This window comes from Cnephaeus nilssonii, assembly GCF_951640355.1.
Source record: "Cnephaeus nilssonii genome assembly, chromosome: 3".
Taxonomy (NCBI): Eukaryota; Metazoa; Chordata; class Mammalia; order Chiroptera; family Vespertilionidae; genus Cnephaeus; species Cnephaeus nilssonii.
Window position 1 is genome coordinate 48,345,531 of NC_137074.1, and position 15,272 is coordinate 48,360,802.

At 39.5% G+C, this 15,272-nt stretch overlaps 1 pseudogene across 1 annotated transcript; it reads left to right on the forward strand.

Moving 5' to 3' along the window:
• Window positions 1-8,201: 8,201 nt before the first annotated feature.
• LOC307097130 (phagosome assembly factor 1-like) lies at window positions 8,202-9,470 on the forward strand (annotated as a pseudogene). The gene has a single exon. The product of its transcript is annotated as a phagosome assembly factor 1-like (transcript).
• Window positions 9,471-15,272: the final 5,802 nt, after the last annotated feature.

Sequence of the window (15,272 nt, forward strand, 5' to 3'; positions counted from 1 at the left end):
CTTGTCTCTGCTTATTGGCTTAGTGGCAACAGGCAGTAATGGACCTGTTGTGTCCAGTATCATTACTAGTCTAAAGGGATCCGTTTGCCTGTGAGCGCCAAAGCTCAATAAGACACTAACAGGGGTTTGCAGCTAAGAAATAATGGCTTATTTTTGGAAGGGGCCCCCTCCCACCCTGATACAGGTGAGCTCCCCAATGTTTCCAGGTGATGTGTTACATAGGGTAAACATCATTAATTATGGTGACTCAGGGAATTAGCCATGGTCTGTAGGGTAGGAGTTGTTGATCACTGTATCTGGTCCTGATGTCAGCCACGGAGTCAACCACAGTGTCAGTTCATCTGATTTTGCTGCTTTTCTGGGTCTGGAGCTGAAACACAACAGAGGCCTAGATATTATCTCCACTTTGACTAAAACTCTTTCTCTGTGGTCACCAGTCCCAAGGCTTTGTTCCTAAGATTATTTGATGCAGAGTCCCGAGGCCTCAATGATTAAAGGAGTAGACATGCAAAGGAGAAGGAGGCAGGTGAGTCAGGGCGCTGGATGGGTACAGTTTGAATCAAAAGGGAAAAAAGGAGAACATTTCATATTAAAGGACTGAAGTTGCTGTGCGATTATCCAGGTCAGGATGAATATGTGAATGGCTGGGGAATGTTGCAGAGCTCTTTAAAATGGAGGCAAGTGTGCTTCAACTACAAATGATCTGAACAGAAAACAGAAACTTATAAAATGCAATGCATTCTGTCAACATGATTCTCTACTGGGAGAAGTTTGATACTCAGTTAATGACAGAAGAAGCTAATCTATATATATCATACCTGCTCATTTCACTAAAAGCCCATGCACTCAGCACACGTACACAAGCATAAAGCAATAGCTAGGAATGTAGAATCACTTGGTTAAATTTTCATAATTTGTTGTTTAACTTCCTGTTTAAGAGTACCATACTTTCTGGCGTATAAGACGACTGGGCGTATAAGATTTTCCTGGGTTAAATACGGTATATACATATATACATATTATATATATGGTATATATACCAGAAAAGCAGAGTTACTGTATTTTCTGGCGTATAAGACGACTTTTTAACCCAGGAAAATCTTATATGCCCAGTCGTCTTATATGCTGAAAAATACGGTAATTTAACCTCAAACCAAGACTGAGGGCATGCAAGGCAGGTAAAATTCCTTTCATTTGAGTAATTTAGAGCCAGATGGAGGTCTTCCTGAAAGCGATGTTATTTGCAACCATCACTTTATTTTAAACAAACAAATAGATTAGAGTTGGGAAGAGCTCAGATTTGAAATGAATGATAATGGGGACATTAATGTCTCACTATATTGGAGAAGGATGCCTTCATTTTGCTGCAACCAGCACTTTAAAAGATTAAGGCTAAATCTAATTAATTCAAAGTTGGCAAATGTCTAGTCAATTATTCTCTTTAATACTTACTTTAATTATGATGGTTTTCTTTTTCAGTCAAAGTCTTGCAGTATATCTCCAATTCCAATTTCATGGCTCTGAAGATGTGATAATGACCTCTGGCCTTGGCATTTACTTCTTCTCCCAAGAGATTTTAGATGCATTAGTTCTAACACTGTCTTGGTTCCAAATGCAGCACATGATGATGTTAAAGGGTGCAGTGACTAAACTTTTCACTAACTCATTGCTTTAATAAATTCCCCGGATAAAACCTAAGCTACGTAGCATGCAATTCAAGCTTGTTTTTCGTTCGCAGGCCAATTTTTCACTCCATGTCATTGTGGGCCAGTCACATTAGACTTCCTTTTTAAATTAATTTATTTTCCAATTAGGGGTTGACATGAAATATTATGCTAGTACTAGAGGCCTGGTACATGAAATTCGTGCACTGGGGGTGGGTGGAGGGGTTCCTCAGCCAGCCTGTGCCACCTCGCAGTCTGGGACCCCTCGCTCCTTACAGACCGCCTGCTTACTGCTCCCTACCGCTTGGCTCGCTGCTCCTTAGTGCTGCCTTGGAGGCTCCTGCCACTGCCGCTGCACTCGCCAGCCATGAGCCCAGCTTCTGGCTGAGCAGTGCTCCCTGTGGGAGTGCACTGACCACCAGGAGGCAGCTCCTACATTGAGCGTCTGCCCCCTGGTGGTCAGTTCATAGCGACCAGTCATTCCACCGTTCAGTCGATTTATTTTATAGGATAGGACCTTCGTCAGCAAACTGCAGCTCGCGAGCCACATGCAGCTCTTTGGCCCCTTGAGTGTGGCTCTTCCACAAAATACCATGCGCTGGGCGAGTCTATTTTGAAAAAGTGGCGTTAGAAGAAGTTTAAGTTTAAAAATTTTGGCTCTCAAAAGAAATTTCAATCGTTGTACTGTTGATATTTGGCTCTGTTGACTAATGAGTTTGCCAACCACTGGGATAGGATATTGAATGTGAACTGTAAATGAAAAATAAAATTTAAAAAAGAACCAAATAAAATTTTAAATCTGAAAAAATTTTAATATATATATATATATATATATATATATATATATATATATATATTTTTAATTCTCACCTGAGGATGTTTTTAAAATTGATTTTTAGAGAGAGAAACATCCATGTGACAAGGAAATACCAATAAGCTGCCTCTGCACCTGCTGACCCACCAGGATCTAACCTAAACCTAAGTATGTGCCCTAACCTAGAATCCAATAGGAAATCCTTTGATGTACAGGTTGAGATTCCAACCAATTGAGCTACCTGGCCAGGGCAGATCTGAAAAATAAATTTTAAATATACCTCCAGGCTCTGGAAGGTGTGGATCAGTAGTTAGAGTGTCCTCCCACACACCAAAGGGTCATGGGTTCGATTCCAGGTGAGGGCACATACACAGGTTGTGGGTTCCATCCCTGTTGGATTGCTTGGGTAACTGATCGATGTTTCTCTTTCCCTTTCCCTTCCTCTCTCTCTAGAATCAATGTAAAATACATATCCTTAGAGGAGGACTTAACAAGAAAAAAATTCTGGTTTGGTTCAGTGGATAGTGCTTCTGCAGGCGGACTGAAGGGGTCCTGATCGGGCCGGTTGGCCACTGCAGTGTGTGTCATAGCAACCTGTCAATCTGGTCATTCTGGTCGCTTGGCTTTTATATATATAGACTAGAAGCCCAAAGCATGAAGATTCATGAAAGAATGGGCCTTTCTTTCCCTGGCTGCTGGTACTGCCTTTGCTCTGGCTGGAGAGCCTTTCCGCTCTGGCCCGGAGTTGCCTTTCCACCTTCCCACACTGCCCAGAGGCCTGGAGCAGCTGGGGTGGTGTGGAACGCCTGCATCCCACCCTGCCCCCGGTTGCTTGGCACCTGTGTATGCAAATTAACCCACCATATTTGTTAGATTAAGTTGCATACTCACTCCTGATTGGCTGGTGGGCATCGCAAAGGTACAGTCAATTAGCATGTTACTCTTTTATTAGGTCGATTGGCCATCTCTATATCTGCTTTGGAAGAATATCTATTTGGGTCTTCTGTCCATTTTTTTAAATGGATTTTTTTTGGGGGGGGTGTTAATTCCTAAATATATCCTTTACTTTCTTCACTAGCAGAACTTTGGTGAAATATCTCTGTATACTCGGACTCCTTTATTACACCGGCATTTTACCTTCTCACCCTCAAGCCTCTAATCAAATGCTGCCAGCTCCTTTTAGTCGTCTAGATTTCTCTCTCTCTCTCTCTCTCTCCTCTCTTTCTTTCATTACAGTATGTGTTTGTACTTCTACCTCCACTATTAAATTTCAAATACTTTGAGAGTAATTATTGTCATAGTCACGTCTGTCAATATTGGAAAGTATCAGAGTGATTTGAAATAAAAACAAAACATATTTGATTTTTTAATAAATAGTAACTGAAATTTCTGGTAATTTAAAGGGAAAAATGAGATAATGTTCTTAAATCTGTTATCTGGTTTTAAAGCTGCACGGGTGGAAAGAATTATTGCAATTCTTTAAGTTCCTATTTTTTATTGACCCTAAAAAATCAAGAATAAACAATGTCATTGAAACTTGATCTTCAAAGTTTATCATACTACAGTGTTTCAAAACCTTCTGTCATTTAAATATACCTTGATGCTCTCTTATTATTTATTTACTAAGTTGTTTAGATTAGATTTTTTAAAATATATATATTTTTTATTGATTTCAGAGAGGAAGGGAGAGGGGAGAGAGAGATAAAAACATCAGTGATGAGACTCATCCATCGGTTGCCTCCTGCGTGCCCCCTACTAGAGATCGAGCCTGCAACCAGGGCATATGCCATGACTTAGGAATTGACTGGTTCACAGGACTATTGCTAAACCATTGAGCAACACCGGCTGAGCTAGATTAGCTTTTTCAAATATATTTTAAAAATTCTATTAGTATGAAAAATGACAAATCAGTATCATTTGATGGACAAAGAATATATAAATATGATGAAAAATAGTATGATTACAAGTTAAATATTAAAGAAAATGTAATTTTTTTTCATTTTTTTCTTTATTGATTAAGGTATTACATATATGTCCTTATCGCCCCATTGCCCCCCCCCCCCACCCCCCACTCATGCTCTCACCCCGCTGTTGTCTGTGTCCATTGGTTAGGCTTATATGCATGCATGCAAGTCTTTTGGTTGATCTGTCCCCCTTATCCCCATCCTCCCCTACCTTCCTTCTGAGGTTTGATGGTCTGATCGTTGCTTCTCTGTCTCTGGATCTGTTTTTGTTCATCAGTATATGTTGATCATTATATTCCATAAATTTGTGAGTTCATGTAATATTTATCTTTCTCTGACTGGCTTATTTCACTTACCATAATGCTCTCCAGTTCCATCCATGCTGTTGCAAATGGTAAGAATTCCTTCTTTTTTACCTCAGCGTAGTATTTCATTGTGTAGATGTATCACAGTATTTTAATCCACTCATCTGCTGATGGGCACTTAGGTTGTTTCCAAATCTTAGCTGTGGTAAATTGTGCTGCTATGAACATAGGTGTGCATATATCCTTTCTGTTTGGGGTTTTTAGTTTCTTGGGATATATTTCTAGAAGTGGGATCACTGGGTGAAATGGGAATTCCATTTTAAGTTTTTTGAGGAAACATCATACTGTTCTCCACAATGGCTGCACCAGTCTGCATTCCCACCAGCAATGCCCGAGGGTTCCTTTCTCTCCGCATCCTTACCAGCACTTGTCATTTGTTGATTTGTTGATGATAGCCATTCTGACAGGTGTGAGATGGTACCCCATTGTCATTTTGATTTGCACCTCTCAGATGATTAGTGACTTTGAGCATGTTTTCATATGTCTGTTGGCCTTCCTTATGTCTTCTTGCCAAAAGTACCTATTTAGGTCTGTTGCCCATTTTTTGATTGGGTTGTTTATCTTTCTTTTGTTAAATTGTATGAGTTCCCTGTAAATGTTGGAGATTAAACCCTTTCCGGTGATAACATTGGCAAATATGTTCTCCCATGCTGTGGGCTATCTTGTTTTGTTGATGGTTTCTTTTGCTGTGCAAAAGCTTTTTATTTTGATGTACTCCCATTTGTTTGTTTTCTTTCATTGCCCTAGGAGCTGTATTGGTGAAGAATTGCTTCAGCATATGTCTGAGATTTTGCTGCCTGTGGATTCCTCTAGTATTTTTATGGTTTCCTGTCTTATGTTTAAGTCCTTGATCCATTTTGAGTTAATTTCTGTGTATGGTGTAAGTTGGTGGTCTACTTTCATTTTTTTTAATGTATCTGTCCAATTTTCTCAATACCATTTATTGAAGAGACTGTCTTGACTCGATTGTATGTTCTTGTCCCCTTTGTCAAATATGAATTGAGCATAGTGGTTTGGGTTGATTTCTGGGTTGTCTATTCTATTCCATTGATCTATTTATCTGTTCTTGTACCAGTACCAGGAAGTTTTGAGAACAGTGGCTTTGTAATACAGCTTGATATCTGGTATTGAGGTCCCTCCTACTTTTGTTCTTCTTTCTCAGGATTGCTGCAGCTATTCGGGGTCTTTTTTTTATTCCAGATGAATTTTTGGACAGTTCATTCTAGGTCTGTGAAATAATGCTATTGGTATTTTAATGAGGAGTGTATTGAATCTATAGATTGCGGGTAGTATGGACATTTTAATGATGTTGATTCTACCAATCCATGAACACGGTATGTTCTTCCATCTGCTTATGTCTTCCTCTATATCTTTTTTCAGTGTCCTGTAGTTTTCCGAGTACAGGTCTTTTACTTCCTTAGTTAAGTTTATTCCTAGGTATCTTAATTTTGTTGGTGTAATGGTAAATGAGATTTTTTTTAAGAAAACGTAAAATTAAGATATAAAATATATTGATAATAAATCTAATAATCTAAAATAAAGAACTGAGAATACATTACCCAATGAGATGGTAATGTTAAATATGAGCCAATAGTTAAGACATTTAAAAACATTAAAGCTCATAGTTCCTTAATTTAAAGAAATGTTTTAAATACAAATACGATTGTTCAATTTTTTATTTTGATATTAAACAGCACACGGAACCCTAATTTTCATGGGATTTGGCATTTTAAAAGAGGAAAAAATAATTCAGATGCCTTATCTGATAAGATTGGGTACTGATGACTCATTTCCAAACAAAATAACATGTAAGACTTTTGTTCCACAAACTTTTATTTCAGGAAATCTGACGCAATGTCTTGAATTATTTTTCTGTTATATTTTAGTTGATGTTGGAAAAATGTTGAAAAATAAATTCCTTATCCATGACCATTTCCATTCTGGAAAAAAGCATGCAAAGACCTTTTATGAAATCTTTTATCTGTCTCTTCTTAATAAAATGTTTTACCAAGTTTTTCTCATGAGTGTATAACCAAATAAACTGTCATCTAAAAACAAATTTTCAGTATTGATTATATTAGACAGATAATGAAGTTAGATTATTTGTTTCTAGAGCCCTTAGTATACATGGTAATATTATATAGCAAGGTTATTATTACCTTTTATTGCACAGTTATCCCATGCCAGACCTTGTTCTATATATAGTATTTTACTTAATTCTCACAACAGTCCCTCACAATTATAATTTGTGTGTGTGTGTGTGTGTGTGTGTGTGTGTGTGTGTGTATTTTTTTTTTACCTTTTACCACAAAAAAAGCAATTGGTGGAGCCAAAAGTGAAACCTAGATCTAATCAATTGTAGAGCCACACTTTTAACCCGAGTTGTCTTTGCTCATAATTGGGGAAAAGCAGAGTTGGAAAATATTGACTCAATAACAAATGCCCCAATTTTAAAGAAAATTTACAACAAATATTTTAACTTCACATATTAAAGAGCAATCCTTTTTGATCACTTAATCTGTATTTCAATTATAGCATATAAAGATTTTAATTTTGTAAAAGAAGACAATATCAAGTTATAGTACAACTAGAGGCCCAGAGCACGAAATTCATGTATGGGGGGTTGGGTGTGTCCCTCAGCCCCGCCTGCGCCCTCTGGCAATCCAGGACCCCTCGGGTAGAGTCCCTAGGCCTGGCCTGAGATCAGGGCCTATCAGGGCTTTCCTTCCCTGGCTGCCAGCAGCTGGCCCCGCCCCCACTACTGCCACTGCTTGTCATCTGTGTGGTGCTGCCCCCCCTACCCTGCCACTGGTCGCCTCCTTCTGCAGGTGACAGGCGTGGGTTGTGATTGCTTGGCTGGCCTGAACCTCCCTCTGTGGGGTGATCGCTGGCTGGCTCCGCACACTCATCACAGAGTCCCTGGCTGGTGGTCTGGGCCTCCCTCTGTGGGTCAATTGTGGGGCGATGGCGGGCCCCTGGACCAATCGCATCACACCCACCTTGGCTGATCTGGCACCAGTGTGTGTCATAGCATGGTCATCCATAAGGTTGTCCAGATAGTTGTTCCGCTGTTCAGTCGTTTGGTTGATTTGCATATTACGCTTTTATTATTATAGATTTGCAGATAGCACTAAGATTCAGTTAGATCCTAACTCTCATAATGAGTGATAAGAAAAGCACAGATAACCAGGGTCCATATACTAGTACAGTGAATCCATGCTGACTCAAATACATTTGAACAATTACTTCCTGGATCTATTAAGCACTTAGGCTGTTTTCTTCTAGTAAGTAGAAAAATTGAGAGAGATGCTACCACTGCTGCCACTGCCCCTACTAAGGAGGCTGCTGGTGAGGTGAGCTCTGGTCCCTCTGCCCCAGCCAGAAAGCCAAACCAATGCTGGATCTGGAGGTGGTGCCTAAGGGCTCTCTGGGGAATGAGCAATGGAAATTCATGCTGAGAATTTCTCTGGCTCAGGCAGTAGCCATTCTTCAGAAGCACTGTCCCATCATCAAAAATGTCCAGGTTCTCTACAGTGAACAGTCTCCTCTAAGCCATGACCTCATTCTTAACCTGACACAGGATGGGATCAAACTACTGTTTGATGCTTTCAATCAGAGACTTAAGGTGATTGAAGTATATTAGTTGACTAAAGTAAAGTTAAAATATTGTGGAATACGTTTTAACTCTCAGGCCATAGCTCCCACCATGGAGCAGATTGACCAGTCTTTCGGTACAACCCATCCTGGAGTGTACAACTCCACTGAGCAGCTCTTCCACTTCAACTTCAGAGGACTGTCTTCCTCTTTTCAGTTAGACTCGCAGACCGAGGCACCCAGGTATGAGCCCAATTTTGCCCATGGTCTGGCTTCTCTCCAGATACCCCACAGAGCAACTGTGAAATGAATGAACATCTACAGTGGAAACAGCCTACAGGATGCCAAGGCTCCCGGGATGACCCCGAGCTGTTTCCTGGACATTGTGTATGCTGAGAGTGTAGATGTTCTTTGAGATGGAACTGGACCCTCAGGCCTACGACTTCGCCTACGTGTTGCAGGTTGTGGACCTGGCCTGTTAGCAGATGCCAAGATGTGGATATTTGAACATTCAGTGTATTTTGGTGATTTCTGACAAGATGTTCTTAGCATGCTTGGTTCTCCACACAAGGTCTTCTGTAAGTCAAAGGACAAGATGAACATTCATTCTCCTTCCCCTCTTAAACAAGTTCCATCCAAGTGCAATGACTACATTTTAAATGACTTCACTCTCAGAGTGGACATCCTCTTTGACTCAAATATTCACAAAGTAAAGAAGTTTGTCCTTCACACCAAGTACCCTGAGCATTATAATTTTAACATTTATCACTGTTGTGAGGTCAAGATCCCAATAGCCATAAAGAAAGAAAATGCAGATGGTCAGGCAGAAACATGCACAACTTATAGCAAGTGGGACTATATCCAGGAGCTCCTGGGTCACCCTGAGGAGAAGCCTGTTGTCCTTCACAGGTCCTCCTCCCCAAACAATACCAACCCATTTGGCTCCACATTCTGCTTTGGTCTTCAGCTGATGGTCTTTGAGGTTATACAGAATAACCACATTGCCTCGGTGTCCCTGTATGGCCCCCCAAGGCCTGGTGCCCATCTGAAAACAGCAGAGCTCCCCTAGGGACATCACCACCCAGTTCTCCTGTGGAACTGTGCATCGCATCCTGCTCAGGGGGCCTTCATGTGACACCTGTGGGTTTTCTTGGACACCTTGCCAGTGTTGAAGGGCTGTTGTGATGTTCTGAGATGGAGCTCAGGCTGGGTGCTCTGCCATGGGGTAGAGACCCAGCTATTCTTCTGTCCATCTTTAGCCTGGCGGTGCCAACAGGGAACACAGACTGTACAAGGAAGCACAAACTCTCAGCCTTGATATCTGGACCCAGGAACTTTCGACCAACACTTAAGGAGGCAGGGTTCTGTCTCTCCTATGGCACACACATTGGAAAACTTGGCTGAGGATACAGGCACCCAGGACAAAGACAAGGTCCTGCCTTTGGCCCAACATTGCCACATGACCTTTATGGCAAGCAGGTAGCATGTCTATAGTACTTGGTTGCAACTTTTGCATTACATCCATTTCAGTTACTAGAGATGGCTATTGCCAAGGTGGCTCAACTGCCCTTCCTGTTTCTTTTTTGCACGTGATCTCTGCCAGGCCCAGTAGGCACACCCAACTGGTTGAAACACAGCTTGCTTCCATCCAGGTACGTGCCCAGGCCTGTTTTCCACCTTGGAGCCAGCCTTCAACGTTGCCTCTGCCTTGCTATGTCCCAATCTGGCTGGCAGGGTTGCATGTTTCCATCCTATTTGCCTCTTTTATTTAATGCCAAGGTTTTAGCCAAAGACATCTTCCTCCTTTGTTGTGTTTCAGCATTCTGTTCTGCACTGTGGCCTGGTTCCCTTGCCCCATGTAGCATGTCCCCTGGCTGGGCCTATTCATGGCTCAAGGCCTGTGGGGACTCAAGAAAAGCTGGGCTGCTCAGTTTCTTCATGGGTCTTTCTAAGGAAAGTAGGGTATGTGCTTTAAAAATATTAATCTTTTGAAAAGAATTGAGAAGTGAAATGTATAATTTTATCCCATTTTTAATATTTTGGTCTAGCAACTTGTGATACATAGATGACAATTTTGTGAGTTTTTTAAAGGTGTGTACAGATTTTTATAAATATGACTCTTTTGTAGTTAATTCATAAACAGACTCATCCTGTATAATTTAATGATGAATGTGCAGGGGACCTGCCCCAGGTTCCTATGTGATTCCTGGGCCTATATCCAGGCTTGTGTGGCACTCTCGTGACTTTGTGATTTGCTGGTGTCTTCCCATTTGGACTGTGGCCTGGCCAGAGACACCCTCACCCCCACCCCACACAGCCCCAGTACTGGGTCAGCCAGGACTGATCTCATCCTCCTGGAATGGGGGAACTTTCCTCATGTCCTGCCCACACCTCTTCTCCAATAAAAACCTATGCCCTCAGCAAAGGCTCACCATGTGCTATTGCTGGGATATTTCTACTAAAAAAAAAAAAAAAAAAATGAGCAATTGTAGTTTGACCTCTCTCTGACCCTGTTAATTCTCAGTAAAATTCCTAACACATAGTTAAATGAGTGTATGAAAATAGCAGGCAGAAGGAAGAAGCCAAAAACAGAGGCTCTGGCATTCTGACAAGCCAGAGCAAGATTTTTTTTTTTTTCATTTAAAAGAATTCTGAATTATCTTTATTTGTCAAAATAAAGTAGAAATGTTTATGTAAATACTAAAGGCCCAGTGCATGAAATTCATGCACAGGTAGAGTCCCTAGTGGCTGCTGGCTACTGGCCAGGGCCTCTCTTCCCCCAGGCTACTTGCTGCCACCACCAGCCAGGGCAGGACCAGCCGGCCCCATCCCCTGGTGGAACTCCTGGTTGAACTCCCGGTCCAACTCCAGGTCGAGGGAACAATTTGCATATTAAGCTTTTATTATATAAGATCTTGACATTTTTAATAAATAAGGTACTTGTTTTTTTATTGTTGTCAGAGTTCTTTATATTCTGAATACTAGTTCCTTATCAGATATATAATTTTCATACATACCTTTGAATTGTATTTGCACTGGATTGTATTTGCACTTTCTTAAAGCACAGAAGTTTTTTATTTGGATCATGTCCAATTTATCTATTTTGTCTTTTGTTTTATGTATTTTTATTTCCATATCTAAGAAACCATTTCCTAATCCAAAATCATGAAGATTTATGCCTATGTTTTCTTTTAGAGTTTGATTGTTTTAGCTCTAAAATGTAGACCTTTGATCCACTTTGCATGAAGTTTTGTATGTGGTATGAGGTGGTTGTCCAACTTTATTCTTTCACATGGAGATATTTAGTGTCCCAGCACCATTTGTTTGTATAACTCAATTGATATGGCTTTATTTCTGGATTCTCAATTCTATTGTATTGATCAGTTTGTCTATCTTTCTGACTGTACCACAGTCTAGATTAATGTAAATTTATAGTAAGATTTGGAATTGGGAAGTATGAGACCTATAACTTTGTCCTACTTTTTCAATATTGTTTTGGCTTTTTCGGGTCTGTTGCATTTTCATAAAAAAAAGGACCGACTTGCTAATTTCTGGTAAAAGAGGCAGCTGGGATTTTGATGGGAATTGCTTTCACTTTGTAGCTGGGTTTAGGAAATACTACCATATTCAAAATATTAACTCTTCCTATTCATGAACAAAGGATGCCTTCCTAAGTATTTAATTTGTTTCAAAACTTTTTTGTAGTTTTTGGTGAACAAGCATTACTCTAATTTTGTTCAGTTTACTCCTAAACATTTTTACCTTTTATGCTATAATAAATGGAATTGCTTTCTTAATTTATTTTGCATTCATTAATAGGATATGAAAAACAATTTTTATATTGATCTTATATCTTGCAATGTCATTAAATTCAGTTATTAACTCCAACAAGGTTTTTTGTTCGTATTCAGATTCTTTAGGATTTTCTATATGGAAGATCATGTCATCTATAACGTTACTCTTTCCTTTCTAGTCTAGGTGCCTTTTCAGCCTAATTGCTCTGTCCGTAACCTCCAGTACAATGTTGAATAGAAATGGTGAGGGCAGATCTACTTGTCTTGTTCCTGATCTTAGGAAAAAAAGCTTTCAGCCTTTCACCTTTTGGTGTGATATTAGTTCTGAATTTTTTTGTAAATGCCCTTTATCAAGTTTAGAAAATCCCCTTCAATTCCTACTTTGTTAAGTGTTTTTATTATAAAAGAGTGTTACATCTCATAAAATGCTTTTCTTCATCTATTGAGATAATACTATTTTGTTTTTTATTCTGTTAATAGGATGTACTACATTGATTTTTATATGTTAAACAAACTTTGTATTTCTGGGATAAATTTCATTTGGTCATGGTGTATGATCCTTTGCATAAGTTATTAAATTCATTTTGCTAGTATTTGTTGAGGAATTTTGCATCTAAATGTATATGGGATATTGTTCTGTAGTTTTCAGTCCTCATTTTCATGGATATCTTTGCAGAATCACTTCGGTTGACCATGCTCTTCTCATTGAAAAACTCCCTGGTTTCCTCCAATTTTGTTAGTCATTTTTTTTTTAGTTTTCTTTTTATAATTTCCTCCTCTTCTGACCTTTAAAAGATGAACTTTCTTAGGGTTTGATTTTAGTTTCTTTTTTCATATCATGTTCAATCTTTTCTAGGAAATACATGACTGTGATCACTATCTGCATGCCAGTGACTCCCAAATGACTCCCTAAGTCCTCGCCCTTCTTCTGAGTATTTAACTTCTGAGTATTTCTTATAAGCTTCTCAACCACATCCAAAATGGAACCACTCATTTCACTCTAATGTTTCACTTCACTTCCAATGTTTACTACCTGAGTAACATGGCCATTTACCCAGTTATTCACTCAAGAAACCCCTTTTCTCCCTTACTCTCCATTGTTTCCAACCAATTGCAAACTTCTTTCAATTATCCTCAAATATTTTTCAAATCTTTTCACTTCTATCTTTCTTGCCACTTCTCTAGACCAAGAAGCTATTACTTGCACTACCGAAATGCCCTGATTCCCAAGTTTCTTTTTACCCACTGTTGCTCCCCTTAGAGCTATTTTCCATAAGGAGTAATCTTTTGTAACTACACATACTAGTCTGTAATACTCTTACTTAAAACCCCTCAACTCTTTTCTGTTACACTTAGGATAAAGATTGAAAGTCATACAATGGTTTAAAAGGTCCTGTGTTATCTGCCTGTAGCTACATCTTCAATTTTGTCCAGACCCACCTTTCCCTGACCACAGTTTAGCCACACTGCCTTCTTTCAGTTCTTTAAAAATGTCAAGCTACTTTCTGCCCCAAGGAATTTGCACCTGTAGGGAGGCACACTCCACTCTACACACACACACACACACACACACACACACACACACACACACACACACGCCATCTTAAGCCTCACTTAAAATTGTCACTTCCTCAGCAAAATCTCTTCTGATTTTTTCACACTGGGTGGGTCTGTCTATCACTGTCCTGTACATTTCCTGAAGAGCTCGTGTCCCAAATCTCAAGTCAATTGCTTATGTGTGCTTTTATGCATCGTCTGTCTGCATTACACTAGTAGGTTCGATATGCAATGGATAATGGTTGATTTGTTCATAACTATGTCCCTATCAACCAAAAGAGGCCCTGGACCATAACAGCCCCTTGCAAAATATCTGATTAAACAATAAGTAGGATAGAGTTGTTTTTCTGGTTGTGCTTGGGTTCCTCCCATTATTGTGACCAATTCAAATTCTACCTGTTAAAGGGAAGAAGATTTCTGACTATTCTAGATGCAGAAGAGGGCTTCTCAAGAAAAGTGGAAAGACAAGTATCTCTAAAACAGGCAGGACTGAGATTTCTAATTCAGAGTCTTGGTGCCCAGAGAAAAAAGGACAAACAAAGCAAAAGTTGGCATATTTTTTTCCTCCTAAGTGGAGGAATTTACTGGCATTGAGCAAGTGAGGTGAAGAGGAAACCAAATATGACTTGGATTTAATAAGCAAATTAACTACTAATATGTGAATACCTTAATGTGTGTATAGATCAGGCAATAAACTGTAAAGATGCTTGTTGTGCTTGAGAAAGAATGTCAGTATCTGTGAGGAAGAACAGTACTGAAGCCAAGGGATGTCAGAAAAGGAAACGGGCAAGCATCCTGCCGATTCACTTAGGCTCCTTCCAGAGGAACTCAAAGAGCCAAAAGCATTTTTCTGTGGTAATCCCTATAACTTCTGTGCCTTTTCTTCTTGTGTGTGCCTTTTGGATTTGGACTGCAAATTAATCTAAAAGTTTTCCCTTGGGAGTATCTAGCCAATAGACTAATACATCTACGTGTGGCCATCTTCCCAACTTTACTCTTGTTAGGAACTAATCTCTGGAGTTCTTTTGTTCTTCTTTGACTCTAAGTTCAGCTTTTCCCTTTCTCTTATCCTGGCAGCTGGGTAAGATCGTGCCTCACTTAGGCAGTGAAGATAGGAGAATACTTTCAAGAGACTATTTCTTTGTTCACACAGTTCCTCTCATCTAGAAGATTCCTAGCCTTCATTTAGTCTGCCTAGAAACCTCATTAAAAAGTCAGAAGTCCAAGATTATATCTTCAAATAACAATTTCTTTATTTTATCCTAAGTGCAGAATTAGTTGCTTCTTCTTTCCATATATTTCTAGCATAATATAACTTGTGTTATTTCATTTGTTGCATTATATTTGTTACTAATTAAGTCAGTGTATGGGTCTCCCACTAAATTTGAGTTCTTGAGGACAAGGATAGTAATTTCTTACTTTTCATTGTAATATATACTTTCCAGTCTGTGGCGAGAAATAATGAGAAAATAGATGTAAAATTTAGCTTAGCATCTGCCACATAGTTTTGTGTGTCATTA